This window comes from Cibotium barometz, chromosome 8, assembly GCF_041138505.1.
Source record: "Cibotium barometz isolate CiBa-2024 chromosome 8, ASM4113850v1, whole genome shotgun sequence".
NCBI classification, from domain to species: domain Eukaryota; kingdom Viridiplantae; phylum Streptophyta; class Polypodiopsida; order Cyatheales; family Cibotiaceae; genus Cibotium; species Cibotium barometz.
Genome location: NC_141053.1, coordinates 13,969,657 through 13,980,044, shown reverse-complemented (window position 1 = coordinate 13,980,044; position 10,388 = coordinate 13,969,657).

Genomic DNA, 10,388 nt, shown 5'->3' with positions numbered 1-10,388 from the left:
GTGTTTGTGGATAGCCTCTTCACTTACCTGCACCCACTCACAAAATCGGACTCCATGCAAAAATGACAAAAATCACTTATGCTCCTCATTTCTTAGTGCTAGGTATCCACATTACCATTTCTTCTTTGAATCACCTCATTTGTTTTAGTGCTGGCCCTTTCTTCTTCAAACCACCTCATTTCTTAACGCTAGGTATCCACATCGAGCCCTTTCTTCTTCAAACCACCTCCTTGGACTATGCGACGGTGTTACTATATCTTGAGATATTATTAATGTCCATAGAGATTAATTAATGGGTCAAAATGCCCTCTAGCATGCTATTCCAAAAGTGCAAAATAGCATCCCTTCCTCTACTCGTTCTTTTGGGGATCATTAATACCTTGTTCCACTTATTCTTCCCATTGTCAAGAAGCCTACATAAATATATATGTATATGTACATACATACTTACATACATACATATTTATTTATATTTATAAATTTATACATATGTACAAACATACACATTCACACTTTTTCAAGGACATCAGGTTTTCTACTCTTTTCTTTTCATGGTTTGATTTAAAGGCTAACTTTAGCACAACGTTAACCCAAACTTCATAGTGGTGAAAGTCAATAGCTAAGAATATCTAACTTTTGTAGTAATATTACACCAACTAACTATTGGTTGAGAGCATTATAACCTCACAAAAACAAGAATGCTACAAGAATGACAACATAGCTTTATTTTTTAAAATAAGCATAACCATTTTTTATAGAAAAGAGGGGCATAGCCTTGATTATGCATGACCCTAACAACCACGAAAACATTTCTCTATGAGAAAACTAGAAGACCATTCGCTCACCGAAAAAACGAATAGCTGAATTGTAGCTTAAAAACCATGAGACTATATGAAATAAACACCATGTTTGCTCAATTGCTAGTATTACCAAGCATTGCCATAACTTTCTCACTCAAATGTATGTTACAAGACTTTTTTGGATTTTTGTGCAACATGCATAGCAATTGAAGCTATTTCATGAAACGTACAATCCCTTAGCTTAACTTTTTTTGGGGGGGCTACTTTGGATGGATGTAGGTATGAGAACTGCTCCCTCATGTAATTCTAGTAATATAATGTGTTTTTCATGAAAATTATTTCAATTATCTTTGTGTCAAATTTCATGTTGCATGATGTCATATGTATGTATGTATTTATTTGTTTTGTGTGTGTGCATATGCATGTGCACGTGTGTGAACATGCATACACATGCACACGTGTGTCTTCATGTCATCTACATCTTTATGCAAGTCAACCAAATCTTTGTTTAAAAATTAAAGCGTGATTTTAAGCGTATCTTATGGACTCTATTAAGTTGTGTAATGCAAAAATTAAAGCGTGCTTTCAAGCGTATCTTATGGACTCTATTAAGTTGTGTAAATGCAAAAAGAGAGACTACTTTTTAGTAGTTTCAACACAAACAAACCATCACACTATATTATTCATTTTAAAGCGTGATTTTAAGCGTATCTTATGGACTCTATTAAGTTGTGTAATGCAAAAATTAAAGCGTGCTTTCAAGCGTATCTTATGGACTCTATTAAGTTGTGTAAATGCAAAAAGAGAGACTACTTTTTAGTAGTTTCAACACAAACAAACCATCACACTATATTATTCATTTTAAAGTCCATTTAAGACATGATGATACCCCCATAAGTTTGCCGAACTCTCTCAAGTGTATGAGAATGATTTCCTCATTGTCTTGTTTTTAAAGCCCCAAAAAAGTGATCCTCAACCTACTCATTCATTACGGTAATATTGCTTTTCACACCTTTAAGCATAATTTTTTATCTTGCCTTACATAAAAGTATAAGCAAGCTTTTGCACATCTCTCTCATACACTATTAACTACATTCTACATTCAAAGATATTATAATTATCCTCCCTTGTGAGGTTTCAAAGACCTCAACGGCATGCACAATCACTCATTTCCCTCCTTGTCACTCACTAGAAAAGCACCTTACACCAATCTTATCACAATGAAACAATTTACGACATATCAAAGGTAATGTTTTACCTGTTCGTTACATTGGAGATAGACTCGTTTATGCAAGTGTCTCCCTCTTCATATTCCCTTAATGGTGCCATCCTCAAAATGCATAAAACATAGTAGTACATAGAAAGTCTATATATAATATTAGTAGTACACAAAAAGAAAGTCTATATATAATATTGCAACATAAAGTCTTCAATTTAGGAATCTTTAGGTGGACAATAAACTTATTTGTATGATAAGTTTGGTCTCATTTTGTATTACATTTTTATGGCTAAGATAAAGATTTCATCTTATTACCAAATCAACTAGTCCATGATGTCAAGTGTGTGATTGTTTGCACTTATTTTGTGGCATAATTGTGTAAACATATGTACCTATCTATTACCTTCTTGTGGTACAAACATTAGAGTTCCTTGCCAAATACTCATGAAAACATGAAAACATTTCTCTATGAGAAAACTAGAAGACTATTCGCTCACCGAAAAAATGAATAGCTGAATTGTAGCTTAAAAACCATGAGACTATATGAAATAAACAACATGTTTGCTCAATTGCCAGTATTACCAAGCATTGTCAAAACGTTCTCACTCAAATGTATGTTACTCAAATGGTTGTTACTTAAGTATTGCAAGACGTTCTTGGATTTTGCGCAACATGGATAGCAATTGAAGCTATTTCATGAAACCTACAATCCCTTAGCTGTTTTTTTGGGGGGCTACTTTGGATGGGTCTAGGTATGAGAACCACTCCCTCATGTAATTCTATTAATATAATATGTTTTTCATGAAAATTATTTCAATTGTCTTTGTGTCAAATTCCATGTTACATGATGTCACATGTATGTATGTATTTATTTGTTTTGTGTGTGTGCATGTGCATGTGCACGTGTGTGAACATGCATACACATGCATACACATGTGCATGTGCATGTGCACGTGTGTGAACATGCATACACATGCACATGTGTGTCTTCATGTCATCTACATCTTTATGCAAGTCAACCAAATTTTTGTTTAAAAATTAAAGCGTGCTTTCAAGCATATCTTATGGACTCTATTAAGTTGTGTAAATGCAAAAAGAGAGACTACCTTTTAGCAGTTTCAACACAAACAAACCATCACACTATATTATTCATTTTAAAGTCCATTTAAGACATGATGATACCCCCATAAGTTTACCTAATTATCTCAATTGTATGAGCATAGTTTCCTCGTTGTCTTGTCTTTAAAGCCCCAAAAAAGTGATCCTCAACCTACTCATTCATTATGGTAACATTGCTTTTTCAACCTTTAAGCATAATTTTTTATCTTGCCTTACATAAAAGTATAAGAAAGCTTTTGCACATGTCTCATACACTATTAACTACATTCTACATTCAAAGATATTATAATTATCCTCCCTTGTGAGGTTTCAAAGCCCTCAATCGCATGTACTATCATCACTCATTTCCCTCCTTGTCACTCATTAGAAAAGCATCTCTTGTGAGGTTTCAAAGCCCTCAATCGCATGTACTATCATCACTCATTTCCCTCCTTGTCACTCATTAGAAAAGCATCTCTTCACTCACTAGAAAAGCACCTTACACCAATCTTATCACACTGCAATTTACGATATATCAAAGGTAATGTTTTACCTATTCTTCACATTGGAGATAGATTCCTTTATGCAAGTGTCTCCCTCTTCATAATCCCTTAATATTACCATCCTCAAAATGCATAAAACATAGTAGTACATAGAAAGTCTATATATAATATTAGTAGTACACAAAAAGAAAGTCTATATATAATATTGCAACATAAAGTCTTCCATTTAAAAATCTTTAGGTGGATAATAAACTTATTTGTATGATAAGTTTGGTCTCATTTTGTTTTACATTTTATGGCTAAGACAAAGATTGCATCTTATTGCCAAATCAACTATTCCATGATGTCAAGTGTGTGATTGTTTGCACTTATTTTCTGGCATAATAGTGTAAACATGTGTACCTATCTATTACCTTCTTGGTACAAACATTAGAGTTCCCTGCCAAATACCCAAATGGTAAAACTTTTTATCATTATATTAACCTTGAAATATTTTCTTTGTCGATTTTTATATAAATGATAAATAATTGCTCTAACCATTTTCATTCATAATGCTTTTGCATGAAATTTAAAGATTTATAAGAAAAATAGCTTGTGTTTTGCTCTTTCTTAACAAAAAATAATAAAGTTTGGTAAATTTGTTGTTTTTGTTATTTTCTTACTTTTGAAAACTTCCTCATTATGTATTTATTCACATTGTGCTCTTTGTTTCTTGTCTTTTATAAAGACCAACATTGATGAAAACAAACTTCATGAGCAATTAGTAGAATGTTTTTTTAACAAGCCAAATGTAAGTCCTATTGTTGACAGTAGACCAGCATTGATTTCTAACTTCTTGCCTTTTGTGAGTAAAAGTGAGAAGAAAATTATTTGGTGCAAGTTCAAATCCTATTGTTGCCATTACATCACCATAACTTTTTTAACTTCCTACCTTTGTGAGTACAAGAGAGGAGATTATCTCATGCAAGCATGTAATCTATCAAGACCTAAATAAACATGGGCATAACCATGTGTCATGTACCCAGTCTCCTTCCTACTTTCATATGGCAAACCCCTATACCCCCTCCCCTACAAAGTCTCCTATTTGTTGTATTTTAATATCAAGATTTACTTGCATACCTATTAGATTGGGAAAAGTTCTATCAACTAGTAGTTTATATGAATTAAAAATATTCAGTGTTGAGACATGGAGAATATACATATTGAAAAAAACATATAAAAAGAGTTATGAAGTGAGAAGATAAAAGGTGAAATTTAAATATCATATCCAGCCTAAGAACTTTAACCGATTTTAACATTCTTTATATCTCAGTCATGTATTTGAGTCATGTGTCTATAATAAAGAGAAGAAAAAACCTCATGAATATTAAAGAGAGTTGACATTTCTCTTAAGAGTTATAAAACCCAAGAATGGGTTCTTTAGGGCCTAACTATAAAAGTCAAGAATGGGTCTTCAAGGCCTAACTATAAAACCCAAAAATAGGTTCTTAAGGGCCTAACTATAGGGGATGTCCATTTTCCGAGCAAAAACCTATGAATGTCTAAGCATGGGGAAAAAAAATAAATGCATGCAAAAGCCACACAAGAAAAAATAATAGTCCAATTTATTGCTAGAGAAACACCCCTACAATGAATCTTAAATAAAAAACCTAATGCATGGCTATGCTTTATTCATGCACAATGGTGCAATCAAGTGAAACGTGCAATTAAGAACCAAGAGACAAAATAGCAACATAACATAAGTTCTAGCACACCCATCGTATATAACCAAACATATTTGCAGAATAAAAAATATAATTTTATTCATGGATTATACAGAAATTAGTTTTCATGACATTGGAGTTGTTTAAATCTATGCACAAAAAATGCATACTTAGTAAACAAAAACTTGTATCTTTGTAGTGTAATCTTTACGAACCCGTGTAAATATGAGCACATAAATTGTTTCAACTACAAAACCATGAACCTAAAAAAGACACACAAAAACCACCCCAAAAGATTTCCATTGCCCATCACTCTCTCTTGTCAACAAAATTTTTGAGCGCCTGCCCAACTCCCTCTTTGTTAAAGTTGCTTGGTGAACAAACCTCTGTGTAGCCACTTGAAGTATCAGTTCATTTGTGTATATGTAGTACATATGTTTTCAAGGCACGTACTTTTTGCCCTTCTCCATCCTAAACTTAAAATCTTCACAATTGCACGATGTGAATGCACAAATTTTCACCTTGTATGTCTTCCCACACAAGCCTCACTTCCCAGGGTTGATAATAGAAATTCCACATCCTCATTGGCTTGAATGACATTCCTTTCAATAATTTGACACTGAAGGCTGGAAGCCAAGATCATCTTTGCATCCTTATCTTTTGTTACAACCCTTGAAATAACAACCTTTTTACCTCCACAATGTGTTGCCATGGCATTCATACCATGCAAGTCTCTCGCTTCCCCCTCCATTGTGTCATGGGTAGTTCCAATAGCCCTTCCCCTTGAAGGACCAATATTCAATAAATCAAACCCTGTGTCCCATAAACCTTCTATCTCAACCCTCGTAAGATTCATGTCTTGTGCCACTGGCCACTTTTTCGGCCTATAAGCAGGCTTCTTAATAACTATATCATAAGGTTCTCTTGTGTGATGCCCATTGTCACCACAAAACCACACAATTTGCTTTCAAACACCGCCTGGAAATTGAATCTCTCGAAGCATGGTGCTGGTACACCCACCAAACCGCCTCTTCCTTTCCCATCAATAGCCTTGTCACATTTCCTACCCTCTCCGAGTAGATAGCCTAGACATCTTACTCCACACCTTGGCTTAGTCTATCTAATGGCCCACTTGATTGGGTTGTTGTAGAGAGAGAGAGAGAGCTCCACGCTCCAAAGAGAGAGGAAAATTTAAAGGATAATAGAAAATATGATTATTTTAATATAATAATGGCATAGTAAAGCTCCAATATTCAATTACAAATGACTAAGGGTCTATTTATAGGTGAGGGAGGCCACTAACCAAGTCCAACTAGGTTCTAGAATTTTCCAGGTTCAGTTTGACTCAATTTGGAGACAAGATTTGGACCAGTTTGGCTCCCTTTTTGATTTGGTTTGATCTAGGAGAGAGGAGAGCTAAAAATAACACAATTATTTTTGAATTAAAAACCCTTTTTGATTTGGTTTGATCTAGGAGAGAGGAGAGCTAAAAATAACACAATTATTTTTGAATTAAGAACCCTTCCACACATGTGAAAGAGGCATCTACCTCAAGAGTCCCCCTTTCCTTACCAAGGTGTCAAAAATGCATCATTATTCCAAAATATCTCATTTTTTTAGTAATATCTCTTAATTTTTACTAATAAACCTTGTACTCAGTCAACTCTTCATCTTATGTGAGCATTTATTCATTTTTGGATATTTTCTCTTATTCTTTGGATTTATCTCATCCTAACACTTGGATTAATCCAATTGGCCCATTGGAACCTTAATTGGACCAAAATCCAAAAATTTCTGAAAATGTAGACCCTTAGGCTAAGGTCTCTTATACACATTTTCAATTAATTCCTAATGCACATTGGAAAGTTCATTTTGAACTTCTATTTCAGGGGAATCCATTTTAGACACAGGAGGAATTTTTATGTCCAAATATATCTCAATTTAGGATTATCTCTCTCTAGATATTTTCTCTCTCTAGGCCAAAACAGGGTAAAACACGATCTTTCTTCTATTTCAGAGAGGGGAATAATTTCAAGAACAGAAGGGGAGGTTCTTACGCCTTTACACCTTAAAAGCTGGAGGGAGGAATCTTACATTCTACCCCACTTAAAAAACGCAACATGTCCTCATCTCGCAGGTGGAGTATAATCTCTTTCATCTTCTTCTTCTTCTTCAATCACTTCCAGCGTTACTGTCTTGGAAGTGGACGGCCGATTTGGGAACACTCTCTTTGACTTCCCCTATTCTGAAGTGGAGGTCTTGCATTACTTTGGATTGAAACTGAGGGTTGGTTAGACGGTCTACCTCTAGGATTCCCCTGATTTTGACGGAAAGGAACCTGATTACTCTGGAAGGAAGGAGCTGGAGTCTGGAATCTTGGTCCTTGACTTCCCTTCCCCGAAAACCTTGATCCAAAAAGAGTTGGGCAATCCATACTACGATGTTCAAATCCTTGACAGTTATATTATTTCACTTCTTTGTTCAAGAAGGGTGGAACTTCTGAAGTTGAATTCCAGGCGATTGCGTTCTAGGAAAAAGACCTTTCTTCCATTCTGGAACTTCCCATATCCTGACTTTGACCTTATTGTCTCTTAGGCGGTGGAAAGTTGGAATCACCTTCTGGAGCTAGAAATCTTTTGATGATGGTGCGTGGGACCTTGACATCAAAGGCCTTGGCGAAATCCTTCGCCATCCGCACTGCTTCGGCCATGGAAACTGGCTTGGCATTCTTCACTAGGATATTCAAGGGTTCGTTCAGTCCCCGAATGAACCTAGCCATCAACTGTTCTTCATCCAGTGGTGGCGAGTACTTGAGGAGGAGAGCGAGCACTTGGTGATACACTTCAATAGTTTTGCTCCCCTGGGTTAGCTCTAAGAATTCATTCATCTTGGTTTCCAAAAAGCCGAGAGGACAGAATCTCTTCCTTAGGTAAATCTTGAGATCATTCCATGTCTGGGTATTCTGATCCAGATAGTTTGTCTCACAATGGTTTCTCCATGCCACTTGAGCTGTTTCTACTATCTTCAGCCTTGTAAGAGCCATTTTACTTTTCTCGTTGTACCCAATGACATCGAAGTATTCTTCCATTGCTTCGATCTACTTTTCCACAGCCTCACCCAAGTTTTCCCCTTCACCCTTGAAAGGTCTAGGCTATGATCTATGAAGAGTTTTACGAACATCCGATTCAAGCTCTTCCTCATCGAGTTGGGGGTTGACATTCCTACCAGGACAACCTCAATCAATGATCCTATTAATATGAAAATTCTTGTTAAGTCCCTTTTTCCCAAATCAACCAAGATATAAGGTAAATACCATCATATCTAGGCCTCAAGCAAGTTAGGGATTCCATACAATTGCGGTACTTCCATCTAAAGACCCAATTTCCACTTTATGAATCTTTATTCTGAATATCAATTTGTATGAATTTCATCACACAATTTTAATCTTTTATTGGTACTTCAAAATTTTTTGACATTTCTTGCTTCTCGGTTGATCCACTAGCTAATTTTCTCTGATACCAGTTGAAAGATCCCTGCCCTCTCCACGCAACAAATTTGGGGGTGCTAACAGTGAAAGTAGCACTTTTTACGCAGGGCACAGCCTCTCACTCGGGGCCTCGCCCCACGGATATCCGGACAAGAGACTAATCCCTTGATTCTTCCAAAACTGAACCCAGAAAAACTTCCCTCGCCCAATAGACATAGGCAATTCCTGTGGGATATTTTATTCTAACATAGTCAAGGTCTTAACTAACCAAACTGATCCGACCGAACCCGTAAGTCACATGGTCAAATCAAGGAAGAGACTTGCACTCTTATCATAGAGACCAACGCTTTTTTCCTCATCAAGAGGCAGAGCCGTTGATTCTTTTCCATAGAATAAGGGTTATCCGGGGTTTATTTCAACTATCGTAACTTAACAGAATTGAGTCTCATTTTAGGAATCCATCAGCCCAACCTAACCCTATCCAATCGCATGGGTTAGTCAACCGCCCAACCACTGTAGTAATAGGATCCATTGAGGAATTTGGTTATATTTTGCCCCGGGTACCAGGGAAAAGAGTTCCCAGGCCCCCTAGTCGGCGCTTCAAGCAAACTTCAAGATAGTCACACCACTTACACACCCAATATGAAATTGCCTGTTTCATAAATTCAAAACAATCCTTTAATGAAACCATAGCATCACTGATCATAATCCTCAAAATTATCTAGCTTGAGTTCCAATTTGCAATCAATCATTCCTTCATCGGTGTACCTATGGCATCATTGCTAACCAGAACGCTCACCACTTGTCCACTCAGGGGCCTTTTCAATAGTTCCTAGCTCATAGTACCCGGAAATATATTCACTTAAGAAAATCCGTATGGACTCTCCGTTGAAGATCAGCAAGATCAACCAACAGATCCATATAAAAGAGCCATGGACTCATCCAGATCCATGCCTGAGTTCAGAAAACAACTCTAACACCTTGTTCCATTTTTTTCCTTGACGCACGCGTGGGTATCTTCGACAACGAGACCCAAAGTCCGAACATCGTATGGTCAGCACCCTCTAGGCTCCTTCGCAAGTCACCTAGCGCTTCACTCATCATAGGCCGCTTCCTTGGTCCCTCATCCATCGTACTGGAAGCTCACCATTTAAATCAAACCGAGGCTGGTAAAGACCTCGGCCAACCTCGCTACGCGAGACGTCTTCCATTGACTCTCCGTCAACTGTTGCAACTTTATCACTTCGGTCTCCGTCAACTGTTACAACTTTATTCACAAGATGGTCAAAATGCTTCCCCATCATTCTTGACATAAAGAAGTCATTTAAAAAAACAGGTTTCATAAATACAGTTTCTAACTGTTGCAACTTTATTCACAAGATGGTCAAAATGCTTCCCCATCATTCTTGACATAAAGAAGTCATTTAAAAAAACAGGTTTCATAAATACAGTTTCTAACGAACTCTCATCGTTCCACATTGTTCCACATCATTTCTCGTTATTTCACATTCTTCTACATCAATTCACATTGCTTATTCCACATCTAGTCATATGTATTCCCAACGTCCTTCATCCATT